Raw genomic sequence first — 18,864 nt, 5'->3', positions numbered from 1 at the left:
AGTTTAACATAAACAAACTGGTCACACTTTATAGGTGACCTTAACTACTATGCACTTACATAAAAAAATGTGTGCAATGTACTTGTGTGCATGTTGTATTGCATAACACGGTAACACACCTGAACCTACCCCTAAACCTAACCTTAACCCTACCCAGTACTTAGGTAACATTGTGTAAACAGAAACATTAGGCTTACCAATATAGTTAGATGTAATTACAGAAATTATTTGCAGCGGTAATTATATGCAGATTTTTTTTTTTTTTAAATGTAAGTGTAATGTAAAAACATGTACGTATGTACACAATAAGTGCATTGTATCAAATTGTTCATTTAAATGTTGGTAGAAGTTTAAAAACACAGTAATATAAAGTGGGACCAACAAACTAATGAACCTATGTGATGCATATTTGTCAGTCATACAAAGCCGAAATGAAAGATGTAAAACAGGTAAGATTTACTAATAAACCGAATATGATTATATACATATATTATATATTGTTGGGATCTCATACATTTTAAGTAACTTAACATTGTTTGTTCCACAGCCATGATTTAACCATGTTTCTATTTGTTAACTGACCATATTTACCCTTATTCCAAGCTATTTAAACTCATGCATTTTGTAAAAATAAAATATATTAAAGGAACACTTCACCTCTGGAAAGATGAATGTGTATTTAAAATGGGTCATTTATGTAGAAGAAATGTGAAATTATTTTTGAATTTGGAGCCTTCTAGACTGAGAAAAGCCAGAAAATGTATTTTTGGCTTATGGGGATGAAAGACAACAACTCCCAGAATGCACTTGCTTCGTTGCCCTAGGAGGCCACGCCTACCGGTAAGAGATCGCAGTAAACAACAAGGCTATGCTACTAGTGAGTCTCCGTGAGTCTGCCCAGTATTTTGATGTCGCCCAAAATGTCCAGGATTCGGCTTTTGCGTTCTTCAGTCGCCATTCCTCATGTTTACTGTGACGAGCAGGAACGAGACTGACGGCCGCGGAGAACGATGCGAGCCCGGTGGCGTGATTACTGATGAGTGGCGCCGGCGCCTGTGAGACGCACCGGTCTCGTATCTCTCACGGAGGAGCGGGAATTTTCCTAGCAATGTTAAAACGCACATCAAACGATCACTTGTTTAGCGTTCATGTAAACACTACATTCAGATTCACCAATCGGAATGAATTCAGTTAGATTGAAACAAAAGGTGTGCATGTAAACTATGAATGCGACTGCAGAAAGCAAAAGCCGAATCCCGGACAATTTGGACGATCTCGACGGCCGGACATGTCCCGGGAAAAAGAGGATGGTCACCGGCCGCTACTACTCAGCTTTCTCCACAGAATAAGAAACTGATAGCTTAGCTTCCAAATAAAGAATGGCTGACACTATATGTACAGTCTGTGAGTGAGATCCCTCTATGGGCGGGTTGAAAACATGCGGAACAGCGCCTTCTACTGGATAAATGATGAGCTAGTGTTTGTAGTCTTACCCTTATTCAAAGAAATTTGACTTCCTGCTTTTTATGACGCAAAATGACGATTTTTGCGTCATAAAAAGCAGGAAGTGGAACACTTAAATCCTTATTTCTCCCATCTCAGGGGAAAATAAGGGAATAAACCATGACCATTCGAAAATGTGACTGGGTTTCTAAAGATACAAAGTCTAATGCAAATGGGTGAAGTGTTCCTTTAAATGATTGTTTGTAAAATAAGATAAATGCACATTTGTAAAGATCTATGGCACTTTTTTTAATAGAGAAATATGACCATGTTTCATTTATGTAACACATTTGTGTGACACGTATGCATTATTTAGATGTTAAAATACATATGCATTATAGTTTATGTTAAAACAAACTTAATTCTTAAATTTATATTTTTTGAATGCAGCTTTGCCATGTGAAATCAGAATCCATGATTGGAATGTGCCGTTTTCCATGTTTTCAGTCGGTAACATGCAGAGGATCACAATGATGTTCTTCAAACACAGGACTAGGCATGATGCCCAGTTGTGAGAATTTAAAAGAGAGAGGGAGAGACACAGATGCTATATATAAAATAATACATTGGTTTAGATAATCCATATTGTGTTTTGTAGACATGTCCAGTGATTTCTCCATGTTGGCATCTGCTTAATTTGACTCGATTCTACTAAGTGGAAGGTAATTTTGCATAAGTGACTCATATTTTGGGTCACAACCCAACAGAACCAGCCTTATAGGTGAAATGTTGTGACTTTTGTGTATTAGTTCCAGGATATTACATTCATAGTTCCCTAAACTTGCCTTTCTTTGCACCGTTCATCTTGTTAACCATCAGCTCCAGTTCAAAATGTGATGAACTTTGTCCATCTCAGACAATTTCTTGCATTTTTACCATAAACACTGCATGATTTAATCAAACTAAAGGGAAGAAGCATGATTAAACTGCCACAGAAAACTACTCGGATGAAAGCACTTTCGGTCATTGCATTGCAGTCAATTATTGAGCCAATAAAACATCGTTCTCCAGCCTGAGAGAAACTCTCATCAAAATCCAATAAATATGTGTGCTTTCCCCCCCATCTCCTGAGACTATAAAAATCCCAGTGGTGAATCAGACTTATAGTCATTCTTTCATGTGACAACGACGGGGTGACATTTTACTACAGTGTAGTCTGCAGTTCCCGTCAAGTTTTGGCAGCAGACACGGTAGTTCTATGAATAAAAATGCTCAGTGCAATGATACATTGCTGAAAACATTTACAGCTTTTACTAAAAGCTCGGAGGAAAATAGTAGAAGGATATAGCCTGTCAATGTCACCACATGACCCCATTTTGTGCCATGAAGGACTTTATAAGCCTGTGAAGCATCCATGTATCATTTGCTCTTCGGCTGTTTAGTACACTCTTAAAAATAATGGTATGTTGTTTCATGAAGAAATTTGAACACTCTTGGAATCTTTCCTTTGCACAAAAAGGTTCTTCATAGTGGAAAGTCTGGAAAGTTTTTTTTTTTTAGATTATTAAAAAAAGGTATTTTAATAAATGTCTTTTGAAACTGAAAGGTTCTTTCACAGAATGGTTCTTCTGGCATCACTGCAGGGTTAAAGGCGCAACAGGGTAAAAGGCGCATTTGACTTTATTATCTTTTTAACCACTAGATGGCATCAAATTCAGCCCAGCACAGGGATACTGTTTTTTTTGTTTTCATCACTCTCCCTAAAGTAGTTCCAAACTGAGTTTCTTTCTTCTGCTAAACACAAGAAGATTTTTTTAAAGGTGGTAACCATAGAATTGATGGGTCCCATTGACTTCAATAGTATTTTTTCCCACTATTGAAGTCAGTGGATTGTCAACTATCTGGTTACCAACATTTTTCAAAATACCTTCTTTTGTGTTCATCAGAAGAAAGAAACTCATACAGGTTTTGCACAACTAAAGGGAGACGATGACACAATTTTTGGTTTGGGGTGAAAGTTCCCTAACAACTGGTTTTAATGATGAACATTATCATTTGTCCTTGGCAATTTTGGACTAGCCTGGCTCCGCCCTCCAACGTACTTCCGCTCAATTTTCATTTTCCTTCAGGTCTGGGGTTTGTGGTGTAGCCTATTCTTTGGTTTTCTCCGGTAAATTTTTTACCGGCCCAATCAGCGAACAGAGGGAGTGGCGGAGAACGATGACGTCGAGATCGTGCGCTAGTTTGAGTCGTCATACGTCACGACCAAACGTTAGCGATTGGTTATGGCAGATCCAGAGGGCTCTGGGCAGATCCAATAGTTTTAAACTTCAACAGAGGACCCGCCTACAAGGAAGTTAATAAGGCTTGTCAATGGAGAGAGGCCAGACTCTCTGTACAAATTAAATGCATGAGAGTCTGGTATGACCAGGCTAATTTTGGACAGCAGCGCAACGTTGATTCTGCGCTAATTTGATCTCATTTTTTATTTTTTATGTTGTAGATTTAGTTGCAAATGAGAATCGATAAAATTACTGAATATATTTTAAGACAAAGGTCTTGTTAATGATTTTCAGTTTTGTTCAAGGAAATTAAAGCAACAGTTTTTTTCAATAACGGAAGAATATGTAAAAGGTGGGAAAAGGTGCCCATGATGTTGGGGCTAAAGGCACAATAATTAACTGATAATACACAGCTGGCTGACTTTTATTTGCTGACATGACATATTCACAAATATCATATATTAAGTTGGTGTCCACCTTTGGTGCACCTTAATCACAATATTTATAATGAAACCATCATAGCCTATATCAAAATATGATATTCATAATATATAAAATGTCATATTTATTTGTTACTACTGTATAGCTGTATTCAATTATTATGGGATATGGGATCTCATTTAATGGTTTCAGAATCTTTACTTTTTCAAATCATTTTGTTTCTGCTTTTTTTAAAATTAACATTTTAATGACAATAGCCTATTTATTGAAGAAAAATTCATACATTTATTTAAATAAATCGAAAATAGGACAAACTTTGCTAAAGTAATCGTTTTGAACAAGTATTAACTTATTTCATCTAAAGTATTTGTATAAATTGTGCCTTTTCCCGCATGCTGGTTTTCCTCCGTAAAAGAAACAGCTTGCCACCTCATATATTTAAAGCCTAAGATTTTTAAACAAACAAACAAACAAACAAACAAACAAACAAACAAACAAACAAACAAACAAACCACTTTTATGATTTATTTTCACACAAAATCTGTTGCTCCATCAATGTTCAGTAAAACATTTTTTTTCTGCAATCATACACTATTGAAAAGCACATTTTTCTTAAGGTGTGCCTTTAACCCGGTTGTACCCTTTCATATGAAATCTTATCTAATGTACAACCATTCAGCATGCAGCAATTAGGCTACCATATTTTTGTAATAATAAAAAAAAATATATATAATAATAATAATTCAGGTGCACGAAAATGGAAATATCAAATTTAAAATCCCAAAATGTAAAAGTTATAGGGAAACTATACCATTTTTTAAAATAACTAAAATATTTGTGGACCCCCCACAACTATAATTGTACTAGACAAAATCATATTTCACTTTCATTTTAAATGTATTGCAATGTATTAGGCCTAAACTTTGGTAAACTTGACCATACTTCGTTAGTATTTAATATACTGTAAGTGTTTCAATAATATTTGAGAAGCCCCTCCATCATCATCAGCACCCCCAGAGGTCTCGCGCCTCCCTCCTCGCTCGCTCGCGCGCGCTGTGCCATGGCAGCGGTGACGTCACCCGTGCATTGACTCGCGCTGCTGGCTGAGAGAGCGAGAGGTTGAACACAGACCGAGGGTTAGAGAGAGAGAGAGAGAGAGCAGCAGTCTGGGCCCACGGACAAAAAACTCACCGAAACGGATTTACGTTCTCCACGCATCGTCTTACCAACCCAAGTCTGCAAAGAGAGCGTGTTTTTCTGCGTGTCCTAAAGCCAGATCTACCAGGAGTTACTGCAAGGTAAGAAAAAGAACACACTAACATGTCAACTAGAGTAATAAAGGCTCGCTTAAAGTTGCCTTGGTGTGCTTTCCTGGCAAAAACTGTGTTCAGTTACGCGTCTACGTGAATATTGCTTCTATATCGAGAGGATCGGTGTATATGTTGCAATGTAAAATGAGAAAGAAACAGGAGCACTTTGAGTGATTGTCTCTCTCGCGCTCGTCTTTTGTCTCTACCAGCTCTGTTGCCACAATAGAGATCCCAACCGCCTCCTTAAAGTTGCTGGATTTGACACATCCGTGTTACAGTGAGGGTCATCTGTTGATTGATAGCACAGTTTAAATGCCGCTTTTGTTTTGTTTTTGTTTTGAGAAATCATATTAGAGAAAGAATGAAATGATGGCTGCTGAGAATGTCCATTGTCATTTTCTACATGTTGTGTGCTCGCGCCATTGAGTCATTCCACATTGTAAAACAACAGCTTTCCCTGACATATCCAGTGGCTTAAGGGATATCTATATTATTGTTATTGTTTATATATAAATGCAATTCACTGAGGTGAGAGTGCTTTGAATGAATTAGCATGGGAAGAAGTGCACATTAGGCTACTTCTCTGGAGTGAATGAAACTTGGACCTTGATGTGAAGTGTGATTGTTTTCAATGGTATTTAAAAGGTTATTCACCCAAAAATGAAAATTCTGTCATTAATTACTCACCCTCATGTCGTTCCAACCCCGTAAGACTTTCATCGTTCATTCTCGGAACACAAATGAAGATCTTTGTGGTGAAATCTGAGAGCTTTCTGTCCCTCCATAGACAGCTACGCAACTACCACTTTGACGATTGCAAAAGTTCATAAAGAGATCGTAAAACTAATCCATATGTATTGAGCGGTTTAGCCCAAATTTTCTTTAGATACATCGCTTTATAACGATGAACACATTTAATATTGGCTTTTGTTCACATAAACATTCATCAATTTACACATCAGTGTGGTAAACGAAAGCACGTTTGCTTGACGTGCGATAACCAATGAAGTTCATTCTCGTGTTACGCGTTACGCAGCACGTTTGAGCTTCTGCAAGAACCAATGAGGTTCATTCTCGTGTTACGCGTTACGCAGCACGTTTGAGCTTCTGCAAGAACCAATGAAGTTCATTCTCGTGTTACGCGTTACGCAGCACGTTTGAGCTTCTGCAAGAACCAATGAGGTTCATTCTCCTGCGTAAAGCAGCTGGTTTGGTTGAGCTTCTATGTTCGCTGATCTGTGTTAATATGTGAATAAAAGCCTAAATTGAATATGTTCATCATATAAATTGATCAAGTCTCTTTAGAAAATTTGGATGACTCTTCTTAACTTAATGGCATGCTTTAAAACATCCTCAATGTAAAATTTGACCATGTTTCATGTTTTCTATTAGGATTTCTGCTATAGAAATCTCTTGTTTATTGAAATTGTATGTTTCAATAAACAATGTTAATAAATATAATATCAGTCACATTCTACTTTGTGATATAACAGAGGGGTTAAAGTTCAGTGAAATCTGCCTATTGGGTTTTGATGAAGTATATGAAGCAGATCCTTGAGTACAGCAAAATACACAAAGCCTCAACAGAGGACCTCACTTAAAAAACTATGATGGAAAATGAAAATGCTTAAATAGTTGATTTTATGACACAGTTGAAGATCATTTGAAAAGGGCCCCAAAGAAGGATTTAGTTAATTTAATACACTGTCTATTTGCAGGAGTTTGTTTAAAATAGTTTCTTTCATGCACAAAGTAAACATGAAGCATCATGTGATTTAGAGTCGTTGTGGATTTTCTACATTTATGGTCAGGTTCTTGACACTGTATTCCTTTCCATCTCCCTTTCACAGTCTCTCGGTACTTGCATACTTACCAGCATTATGATAATTGAATTTTACACCAGTCAGGATTTCTCCTGCCCGGCTTACTGAGTAAGTGGCTCAAATACTGGGCCACTTTGAAGAGAATAATCCTATTTTTATAGTTTCTCAAGAAACATCCTTAGAGGATTGAAAAAGCTAACACTTACTTACAGCTTATACTTACTACACAGCGCTGGTAGGCTAACTTGTGCTAATATATTCCCATCACATTCACAAAATTCCCAAACCGTATGCATTTCAACATATATTGTATTTCTTGTCTGAGGTACGTATCGATTTGAATGCATAATATGAATGAATGCATAAGATTTTCAGTTTCGACCGGTTCAAAGTTTCGCTCTGATCACACCCACACTTCTGACGTTTCTTTCACGAGACGTGATCTGTGTGTTGCCTTGCAGTGACAGGTATGTGGAATCTAAGGTATGACGTCTGAACACTGTATCAACTCTGGTTGCATTTTCTTTTACAAAACTCACGCAACTGCCACGTGGTGTCTGTCATTGCGCAACGAAAGACAACATAATTGAGCTTATGTAATGCACCAGGAACATTCTGCCATAAACAGGGTCCCAAAGGCAAGGAAAACCCCAAAGTGTTAGGTCATTTCTGGAACTAATTTTCAGGAATGGAAAAATTATTGAAATTTATCGATTTGTAAAAAATTATATGATTAATATGTTATGACAACATGTTTTTTTACATCGCTTTAACTCATCAAAATAAGTTAAGCAATTTTCAACTGTTTTTTATAAGTTCTGTTAGATTCAGTTTAAGTTGAAATGACTTAAACATCCAAGTTGATTGTACTTAAAAATTTAAGGCAGCAACTTTTTTGTTTTGTTTTTACAGTGTAAAAATGATTGTCAATCAAATAATTTTTTTAACCATTTAGTATTTACTAAACAAATGTACAAGGCTTGGAAAATCATTTCTTATATAGCTTGGGAACTTTTCTGTCTAAAAAATCGAATACAATACTGTCATCACAGTGTTTTCCTTTTATCTCTGTGACCAAAGGAGGGAATCTGAATAGTCTTTTAGTGCAGAAATGGTCTAAAAATATCCCAAGCGCTCTTTTTTTTTTATTATTATTATTTTTTTTTACTGATCTCATTTACAAATGTGCTGTTTTCTGGACCGAGGCTCTGGAATGTGCTGTGCACACGGTACTCTCTCAGTACCAGCCACCAGTCTCCAAACAAAAGACTGTTTAGTCAAAGCGTTTCCCTCCATCTGAGCTTTGCCATTTATTTGATCCACGGGCATAACTTACGGTGTAAGTTCATTGATGTGTATGTCCACCGTCTCCGAATAATGGAGCCCGCCATCATTTCTGCTGTTTTTTTTTTTTTTTTTGCATGTTATTAAGTTACAGTCTGTAAAGGCAAGATATATAAATCTATTAGTGCTGTCAGCCCTTGTTCAGAAATGATGTACTTGAGATTTACAGATGAATCAGTCAATTAGAGACAAGCTTGGTTTTGCAGTTCCAGACATGATTTGTTTGAAATTATAGTTTGCGCTTGTTGGTAATTGCGTCCTGCTTAGAAATCTTGCAAGGCAAGTGTTTTCTGCGTCTCTCAGCTGGCTTACGCCAACGTCTCCGCAATGGCTGCCTCAGAACTTTGACCTAAATGTACTTTAACTTTTCTATAAAAGGCTGTAATTATAGTGTTTATGGATTTGGCAGAGTCTTGCAAGTATTCAGCGTGGCCGCAGATAGTTTGTGGTTTAGTATTTTGTAAATGTATTGATTTATCACATACTGGTGGTTAAGGCTGCCCGTTTCCCCTTGCTGGGTGGATGTCCGCTAAAATGTTGTCAGTTTGTATAGTAAATGTTCATGGCGGACTAGTGTTGTCACGATACTAGAATTTCTAACTTTGATACGATACCTTGAAAAATATCGATATTCGATACCATTTTCGATACCACAGAGAGAAAAACTGCCACTATATTAAGGGGATTTTTTTTTTATTTAAAGCTAAATATAACAAGTCTAGAACATGACAATGAGGTATATTTTACATGAACAAAAATTTCCTGAGTTCTTGTTAATATTTTTTAATTGGACCAGGGGTAACATTACCCGTTGTATTTGTATAACCTACTGTTATCAAAGATTAAAATATAGCCTACTGTAACAAAAAAGCACTTAACAGTATCAAATTGGAGGATAGAGTGTCAGTAATGTATAATAATAAGATTAAACATTACATTTTCAGTTAAAGGCATTTCATTATTGAATTCAGAGATGCCATTGTCTAGCGGTTTAGTTTAATTAATATCTGTGTAATCAAATTGATGATAATCGCTAATGAAGGCAAATTGCAGAATTAAATAATAATTTTCTGAATAAAGTTAAATAGGCACAAGTTAATTTACATTTGACCACAGTTAAAATATTTACTGATTCCTCAGTCAGATTATGTTAACTTTAAGAATTACGGTGAAAAAACGAGACAACACAGACTCATTTCAACAACAATACTAGGCCATCTAGGTTTATGTTTCAGAAAAGTTAAAATGAGAAGAGTTACAGTGTTTCCTTTAGGATTTTTTTAGCAGTGGGGAAAGGTCTGTCCAAACAACAAACACCCCTGATGCTGAGCGTAGCCTATGCTTGCTAAATGGTACCCCTGGAGCCTGTTCCTTAAGTCTGTTTTCACCTATAAAATAATTTTAAAAAATGAGTGATGTGAGGGATTATTGATTGTCAAACAATCTTTTGGGTGCCCGCAGCCCGCTCGCAGTGTAAAGCGCGTGTCCGCGCTAATCTCCGACATGCCCGCTCGCGGTGTGTAGCGCGTGTCCACGCTATTCTCCGACTCCGACATGCCCGCTCGCGGTGTTCTTTATCAATCAACCAAAGCCGGTCGCGGGGGCGCCGCCCTCGCCATCTTTCCATTCACTTCACTTGCTATGTAACCAGAGCGAATGAGACGAGTGCGTCACGTGTGGCGTTTGTCAACGCGCCTTTGGAGAGAAGTGAAAGTGAAAGTGACCGCTCGGCTAGTATCGATACTTCGGGAAATTAGTATTGGTACCGTTCAGATATTTCAGTATCGATATTTATCGAAATATCGATATTTTTGACAACACTATGGCGGACACATTTTTTTTGTGTGAAATTGTGACCCTATTTAAACCCTCTATCTAAAGCTGCAGAATGGATCTGGATGGTATGAATAAAAATCCCACGTGTCATCGTCTCCATAAATTTAGATTGTGGAAATCGTGTTGGGAGGGAAAGGCTCGCATCTGCAACATCACGTCACAGCAGAGTTTGTGGTTTGGAGCTGGAAATTGCTTTTTTTTTTGTGACGTGCCGTTCTACAGCAAATTTTAATCTTTCCCAAAATAAGAGCCTTCAAAAAAGGCCCAGATTGCCAGCCCCGGAGACAGCCGTCTCGTCTAATAGAGCGCACAGATGACGGTTAAAGGTCAGGCTGGAGTTTTGTTATTTTTACCATAATCATTTGTAATCTCAAGCGGGCATTATGCATTCAGCTGATTTAGCGATGATGGAACTGAATTGGTCGGCGTGCCTCTGGTAAGAAAGAGGATTTAGGCTATCCCGCGCATCACAAGCGTTCCTACAATGTGTCATTCCTCAGCTTGAATGGGATTGAAAGGCTGTGTATGATATTTTCTCTCTCTTTAGCACTGTTTTTTATAGGTCATATGTGTAGGATAAAGAGATTTGACTGTGAAAACGATCATCCACCACGATTCCAGACTGTTCCTCCAAATCTGCAAAAAAAAAAAAAACCTCCCTTTTTCCCCACATGGAATATTCAGTGCATGCAAAGCCACTATGAAAGATGACAGTTTGTGAAGATCTCATCTTGGAATGAATTTTCAACAATCTCACAGGTGCACATAAATATTTTACGAGATGGCGATTTCATATGAATTTGTACAATGAAAACCAAACGAAAACATGATTTTTAGGAAAAAAGCATGAAAGTCCACCCCTGAACATAACCGTCACTGAGTCATAGGCGAATAGTGTGAATAAGATTGTATAAATTCATACGAATTAGCCACCAATTCGCCAAAACGTAAAATAGCCCAGTTACGAATTGCCATTAGATTGTGTTGGATGATTTTAGAGCATTTAAACGGTGTTTGCTGGTATGTAAGATTTTAAATTTGACAAAAGTCTCAATAAAAGACAAATGTGATTGCTCAAGATCTTCAGGCGTTTTGTGCGTTTGCACAAAGCCTCATTTAGCTTTGTTTTCCATGCAGACTTTGTTTGTGTCTGTTGCAATCTGGGTGTTCAGTGCTGTTGCGGTGGCATCCAATTAGAAAGGGCAATTTATTTAACGAGGGCATTGTTTGGTTAATTGTGTTTTCATTAAGGGAACAAGGTTTGTTGACCATGGGGAACGTTCTCATGAGTAACTATTAGCAGTTAAGCAGATTTTTACTGAGGAGCTGTTCATCGTGTGAAAACTCACTGGAAAATTGAACTAGACTTTGTCCCTTGGCTGAACCTCTTCCTTTCACAAGCTTTCCAGGGACTATCTCCGACTTGTATAGCGGCATAGAGCATCTTTCTCTTTATGGCTTTGTTCTGTCTTTGCTGGATTGCAGTCCTGGCTGCTTCTTCCATCTATCCTCTTATCACTCTTTTTTTCTGTCAGACCTCCTGTAGACAGAATTATGACTTCCCAGGTGTGGTGTAACGATACCCTCATGTCACGATTCGATACATATCACGATACTGAACTCAGGATACGATATTATTGCAATACTCCAAGACATATGATAAAAGGTTAACAAAAAAATGACTATTGATTAAAATGCTAAATTTGGTATTTCATTGTGGGTGTAAATGAATAGGCTTGGACTTGGTACTGGTAACCCAATTCACAGGACAATAGTGAAACCACAAGAAAAATTTTCATGATTCTAAAGCTGAAAATACATAATTATTTTAGACGAATATGCTTGCACTCTAACACTGACTAGATATATTAAAAATAATGTAGGTCACTTTTTACTGGTAACATTAGACATTTGGCATTATCAGGACCCACAAATATTCCCCCATTGAATATTATACACTATATTCAAATTATATATAGTGGTTTAATGTAGTACTGACACTAAAACTCTGTAATAACCTAATTAAAAAAGTACTATACTAACTATACACAGTACACATTGTCACTATCCATGATACATATTGTTGTGCATTTTTGTATTGCGATATATATTGTGACACAATATATTGTTGTTACACCCCTTCTTGCCAGCTTAAAGTTTGGCAGGCTATTTGACTGACATGTAAAGCAGCCAAGCACTGGATTTGTGCATCCGTGATAGTTACATTGCAGGATGTAAGATGTACGAACTATAGATCGTAGTTGATCTGTGATCCGGACGGACTGGCACCATGGTTTGAAACACACATATATACCGCCTAATATACCCTCTGCTGTTTGTGTCATTGTCATGTTAATCAAATAACAAAATTCAAAGAGAGAATCTCTTTTGTAGCTGTAACAAAGATACATTTTATTTATTTTTATTATATACACTGTATATTTCATTATATGGTGAAGACTATGCAGTGCTATTTTACATTTGATTATTCAATTTCTGTTCCTAAATACTGTTAGACTTACCTGAAAAACATAAAGCACTGTTTATTTCATTTGTATCTTTGTTCTATTGTATTTATGTATGCGTGCAATTGGTTTATTATTTTCTATGCAGCCCTAGTTTTAATGTTTATTAATTCATTAATATTAAGAAGTGTTTTTGGCAGGTTGCACCACGTGACATTACAGCCTGAATTAACCATAACCTTTGATAGTTTAATGATTATGATATTCTAAGTAACTTACCTTGACAGTCAAGCTATGTGATATCATTTCCTGTATTTGTTTGTATGTTGGTTGCACCACATGACTTTGATTGCAAAGTTTTTAAATATTTGTAGTATTTGTTTTTTTTACAAAAATGCTTCATTGCTTACTTTTACTTCAAGAATTAATAATAAAGTATAATGCCAAACTACTAACTACTTGTTTTTAATGATGATGTTTTGTTTGTGATGTCACGACAGTGGATTAACCCTGACATATTTGATATTATATCCCAACAAATAATTAAACAAAATGTTATTACAGAAATTAAAAATGTACAAATCATAGAATAGGTATATTCAAATAATTGCAGTAATTAATTAATCAGCATTAATAAATGAATAAATCAGCATCATATCAATGACACAGTTTTGTTACCTGCGAGATTGATTAACTTCTCGGCCAACCTGGTTAGATCCTGCGATCTTTGTAAGGGCTTTCCAGTAGGTTGGAGGTCTGTGGGCATAGAGATGCTTTATCATGTCACTCCATCAGCTGCTCCAGCAAGGTGATTGTGTTTTCTTGTAGCAGATATCAGACCTAATCTTCCTTATGAAAGGTTCTGTCATCTCTCTCGGTGTAATATAAATGCTCTCTCTCTTACGCACACACATCTTCTTGAAAGTGCACAGATTCATCCCTTCTGAACATGATCAGACACAACAGATTCAGCCCTTCTCTTTCAGCACCCTATTGCCATGCACACTGAACGGATCATTAATTCATTTTCCAGTCATAAACACCCTGTGAAGGGCTTCTTGGGCTGTAATTAAGGGTCGCCTGCATGGCTGGTTTTGAATTTCCTCAGTGAAATGGCCATTCTGGACTGGACAGGGCAGGAGTGTGAAATTCAACACAGCCTCAAAGTGCTTCATTGCAGCTCGGACTGAGCAGCAGATTTGGGCCCTGCTTGCCCCTCTCCCCTGCTGATTCAGAGCCTTCTCCAGCCCTCCCCCTCGCTCAGACAGGACAGAGCAGAACGCAGGCTCAGGTGTAGCTCAAACAGTAGAGCGTTGGCGCTTGCAACTCCAAGGTCATGGGTTCGATTCCCAGGGAAAGCAAAAACTGATATGAATGTAAATGTGTACCTTGAAATACAATGTCGCTTTGGATAAAAGCGTCTGCCAAATGCGTAAATGTAAATGTGTAGCTAGAAGTCGTGGGGATTTTATGAAGATGGCTCTTGGGTATGCATTTAAAAGAATAGTTTACACAAATGTGAAAATTCTATCATCATGTGTTCATGTTGTTCCAAGCCTGTTTGATTTTCTTTGCTCTGTTGAACACGAATTATTTTGAAGAAACTTTCAGCTGTTTTTCTCCACACAATGAAAGTCAATGGTACTCTAAAAGTTTCAAGCTCCACAAATGTGAGTAAAAGTAATCCATACAAATCCAGTGGTTTAACTTAGTTCTTCTGAAAACTCTAAAACATTGATCAAGTACACATGCCAAAATCGGCAACGCTTCGCTATATCAAACCTCATTCGGTTCCTGGATGTCACGTTACTTAGTGTCATAAAGACAACTCACAAGAAGATGTCATTCATTGGACTTAAATTTGCGATCGTGGAGCTATCTACGTTTGCACACTATCTATGGCTTTGGAGTGGTATTTATAGTTTATGATTTTATTGGTGCAGAGATTATTATGTGTTGCTTATTTTGTAAAATACATCTTTTTTGTCGTCTGTTACATATAGAGTAATGAACAGACATTTAGAAGTATTAGATTTTTAATAACTTACCAAGACAGCAAACAATTCCAGCAGTAAAGCTTTAGCTTCTTGGTTGATGCTTTCATCCAGGGGTATCGCTTTAACTGCTGGGGTTGAAATGCTTAAGCTCACCAAATTAAGCTCTTGTGTACAGCTTTTAATCGACAAAGTAAACTCTTGAATCATGAAAAAGGTGTGGATAGTAAATTAGCAACGGTGTCCTCATCATTAATGTCGTTTGCGGTTGCTATAGCGCTAGCTAACTTATCAGCGTTTTTTTTTTTTATCGTGTTCCCACAGCAGGAACTTGTCATAAACTTGGTGATAACAAGCCCGGCCCATTTAGAGTTACGACATGATTGGTCAATTTTCTTGTCATTTGAAATGAGTCTCTCATTGACTTGCTATTGTTTGGCCCTCTGTATTTTCACAGCTGGACCACCAATCACAGAGCTGAAAGCGTTAGACGAACAAATCCTAATATGGAGAAAATGGACGTCTACACAACACTCACTAAATAAAGGCAGATTTGAAGGGTTTATTTCCTCAAAAAGATTTAGATGTTTATTGTCAAATTATGAATCCGTAAAATAACGAATTATGAATTATGAATCCGTAAAATTTGTTCAGGCCCTATCTAAGGCACTGACACTTCCCCTCTTCGCATTCTTCAAAATTTCCCCATTTGTGTTTTCGTGTTGTATTTTTGTGCAATAAACTCATATGAATTTTGTTAATTATTACAGAATTAAAATTTTTGACTGAACCATCTCTTTAAAATTTAAACCAATAAGTTAAGCAGCAGAAATTCTTATATTAAGTGTTTTAGCAGCTAGAATATGGGTATTGGGTATTGGGGGTATATATATATATATATATATATATATATATATATATATATATATATATATATATAGGTATAGAATATGTGCTGACCATTGCCAGATGTTGGAGACAGTGAGGTTAATTGACTGAGTAGGTGACCAGAAGCTGTGTGTGGATATCTGTGACTGCTTCAAAGCTCCACAGCCCAAGGCCTGACCATTCACAGTCAGCCTCTCATATAAAGGTCATGGCAACAGATTCGTGCTGTCAACCACATAGAAGAAGAGACAGGAGATTGAGCTAGAGGGAGGATGAGAGAAAGAAGGAAAGGAGGAAGAAAGAGAGAAGAAGAACAGAGGAGTTCACATGAGAAATTCACAACCAAAACAAAGATGCTATGTACCAGTGGGAAGTTGAGCTTTATGTGCTTTCATTGTCAAGTCTGATTCTGTTTTGTGCAGTGTTTGCTGCTTTGTTTTGTCAGAGGGTTTGTTTGGAGCAGCGTTGGTGGCTGTTGCTCCAGTTAATTTAATTAACTTGGTTTTCTGCTTGTTTGAGTCCAATTGTGTCAAGTGCCTGGCATCTCTAAATAAACAGTTGTGCTTTTCACTGTGTGTGTTGCTGAGGTCCATTACCCACTGGGACCTGACGTGAGATCCACCAATCAGTGAGTTTCTCGAATCTCATTCAAATGTTTGATTGGTTAAAATGAATGGAGAGTATCTCACATGTTTTTCCTTGAATGCGCGGCCGATCAGCGACTATGACATGATCCATCAGAAATCATTCTATATGCTGATTTTCTGCTTAAGAAACAATGTTGAAAAGAGTTGTGCTGCTTAATATTTCCGTGGAAACCCTGATACATTTTTCAAGGTTTGGTATTTTAGGAAGTTCAAAAGAAAAGCATTTGCTTAACATTTAAGACTTTCGTAACATTATAAATGCATTTACTGTTACTTTGGATTAATTTAGTGCATCCTTACTGAATAAAAGTATTAATTTATTAAAAAAATTCTTACTGACCACACATTTTCTCTTGTTTTCATTTTTCGGTAAAACATGTACAATGCCACATTAAACTTCCATGAACCTTTCTGAGTGATGACAAATCTTTAAAACAGACAGTCTATTAATTCCCTGAAATGGAAATAATATTTTTTTTTTCATTTTTAGCAGGAGCAGGTATGGAACTGGCCCATCCACACAGGTTTTAGAAAAGGCATTATAAATGATGACCAAATAAAAAGCTTTTTAAAAATCATTACAATGATGTGTAACTTGTATTGTTAGTAAAATAATTAATACATCATTAATATCTAATATCTTGCTCGACCCTGTTCCCTATACACACTCATAAACACACGCATATTAAGAAAGCCGTAGCAAAAATTGAGGATAACTGAATCCCTTCTCAGAAGGCAGAGTACATGTATATACACCATAATGTGAATCTGATACCCCGGAGTCTTTCCTTATCTCCCCTTTTCCCTCAGTTCAGGGAACGGATGTAGAGTAGGACGTGTTAAGCTGTGTTTACATCAAGAGTTACGTGATCCTACACATTCTCCATCTCCGGACCTGTTCTCTCTCTTAAGTGAACTTTGAACATGGGTGAGGTTTCTGTGAAATGTCTCCTCTAGTAGTTCTTTTGTAAGACAATACAGCTTGCCTTGAACTCTTACCCAATTTCTTAGAAACTGTGACGGGCCTGATAGACAATCCTATTATCTCTTCTTTTATCTTACTTTCTCTCTTTCTTTTTCCCCCTCTGGGTTTTTTTACTCTCTCCACAGTTCTCCCCTTTTACCTTTCACTCATTGTAGGAGACGGTGCTTTTTAAACCTTAACATTGTGACTCCAGCAGTAGAATAAATGCACTTTTTCAATTTTCTAGATTCTTTCAATGTCTTCTTCAATCCTTTATTTAGTAAGTTGACTGATTTTATCTCATCAGCATGTACCCAAAATTCTGGTGCATGAGCCGTGTAGTCAGGCTTTGACTATTGGCATGAAGTCCGGTCCACTTTGCAGCTTATTCTGCAAAATCACCAAGTTAGACTCAAAGCACAGTTGCCTTTGACTTCATGCTCTTAATGGGGCAGGAAAATCTGCACTGTTAAAATGTATCATAATTTGAATGTTAAAAGACTTCTACAGTAAAAACCTAGGCTAATCATTGGTGAACATTAAGTTTCCTTACACTGTTCAAGTGAAAAACTATAATGAATCTAACAGGACATTTCAAGTAATTTTACAGTAAAAGACGTTTTACTAAACAGTTTTTGGAAACGAAAATCTTTGTCTCAAAATTCAGTAAAAAGCCTTAAACTGACATTCCCAGAATTCCCTCAGTCAAGTCAAGTCACCTTTATTTATAGTGCTTTTTACAATACAGATTGTATCAACGCAGCTTCACAGTGATAACATGAAAATAATACAACACAGTTGTTTCTAGAAGAAAATTGCTTCATCGTCCACCTTATGTAACAATAATATTGTGAATATTAATGTCTCCAACTAAGCAAGCCAAAAGCCAAGGCAACAGTGGCAAGGAACCAAAACTCCATCAAAGTGTCAGTCTGTGTGTCACTTCACATTTTTTTTCGTCTAAATAATTGCTTCATCTTAGTATTTTTCTTAACACTTATTTACATTAGGTGTTTATGTTACATCTCATGTTATTAAATTAATGTTTATTGCATTATTTTTGTTATGTGTAGGAATGCACCGATATGAAAATTTTCCTATACGATAATTCTTTATATTTTAAAGCCGATAAACCGATATATTGGCCGATCAATCTAAATCCAAATTTTGTTTTGAGAGCCTGATTACAAAAACAAGTCTCATTATTAAAAGCCACATCCCAAGCACACAATTATGATGTTCTTATTATAATTTTATGTAGCCTAAATGGCAGACTTAACTGTTGCACTTAACAGTATTTTACTTTTTTGAAGTGATTCCAATCATATTTCAATGATCCATTATTTATCAGCTTTAATATATCGGCCAAATTTTCTTATCGGGCCGATAACAATATGGTGGCTGATATATTGAGCATCCTTAGTGTG

The 18,864-nt window shown here is 36.8% G+C and overlaps 1 protein-coding gene across 1 annotated transcript in view; it reads left to right on the top strand.

Moving 5' to 3' along the window:
• The first annotated feature begins 5,175 nt into the window (after positions 1-5,175).
• The window catches only part of nck2a (NCK adaptor protein 2a), a 61,843-nt gene continuing 48,154 nt past the window's right edge, over positions 5,176-18,864 (top strand). The window contains exon 1 of the mRNA XM_079618229.1: positions 5,176-5,464. The gene's annotated coding sequence lies outside the window, so the exon portion shown is untranslated. The remainder of the gene's footprint in view (positions 5,465-18,864) is intronic.

This window comes from Phoxinus phoxinus, assembly GCF_949152265.1.
Source record: "Phoxinus phoxinus genome assembly, chromosome: 7".
In the NCBI taxonomy this organism is placed as follows: domain Eukaryota; kingdom Metazoa; phylum Chordata; class Actinopteri; order Cypriniformes; family Leuciscidae; genus Phoxinus; species Phoxinus phoxinus.
The sequence above is the reverse complement of the archived record's forward strand: the minus strand, read 5'-3'. Positions and strand labels throughout refer to the sequence as shown.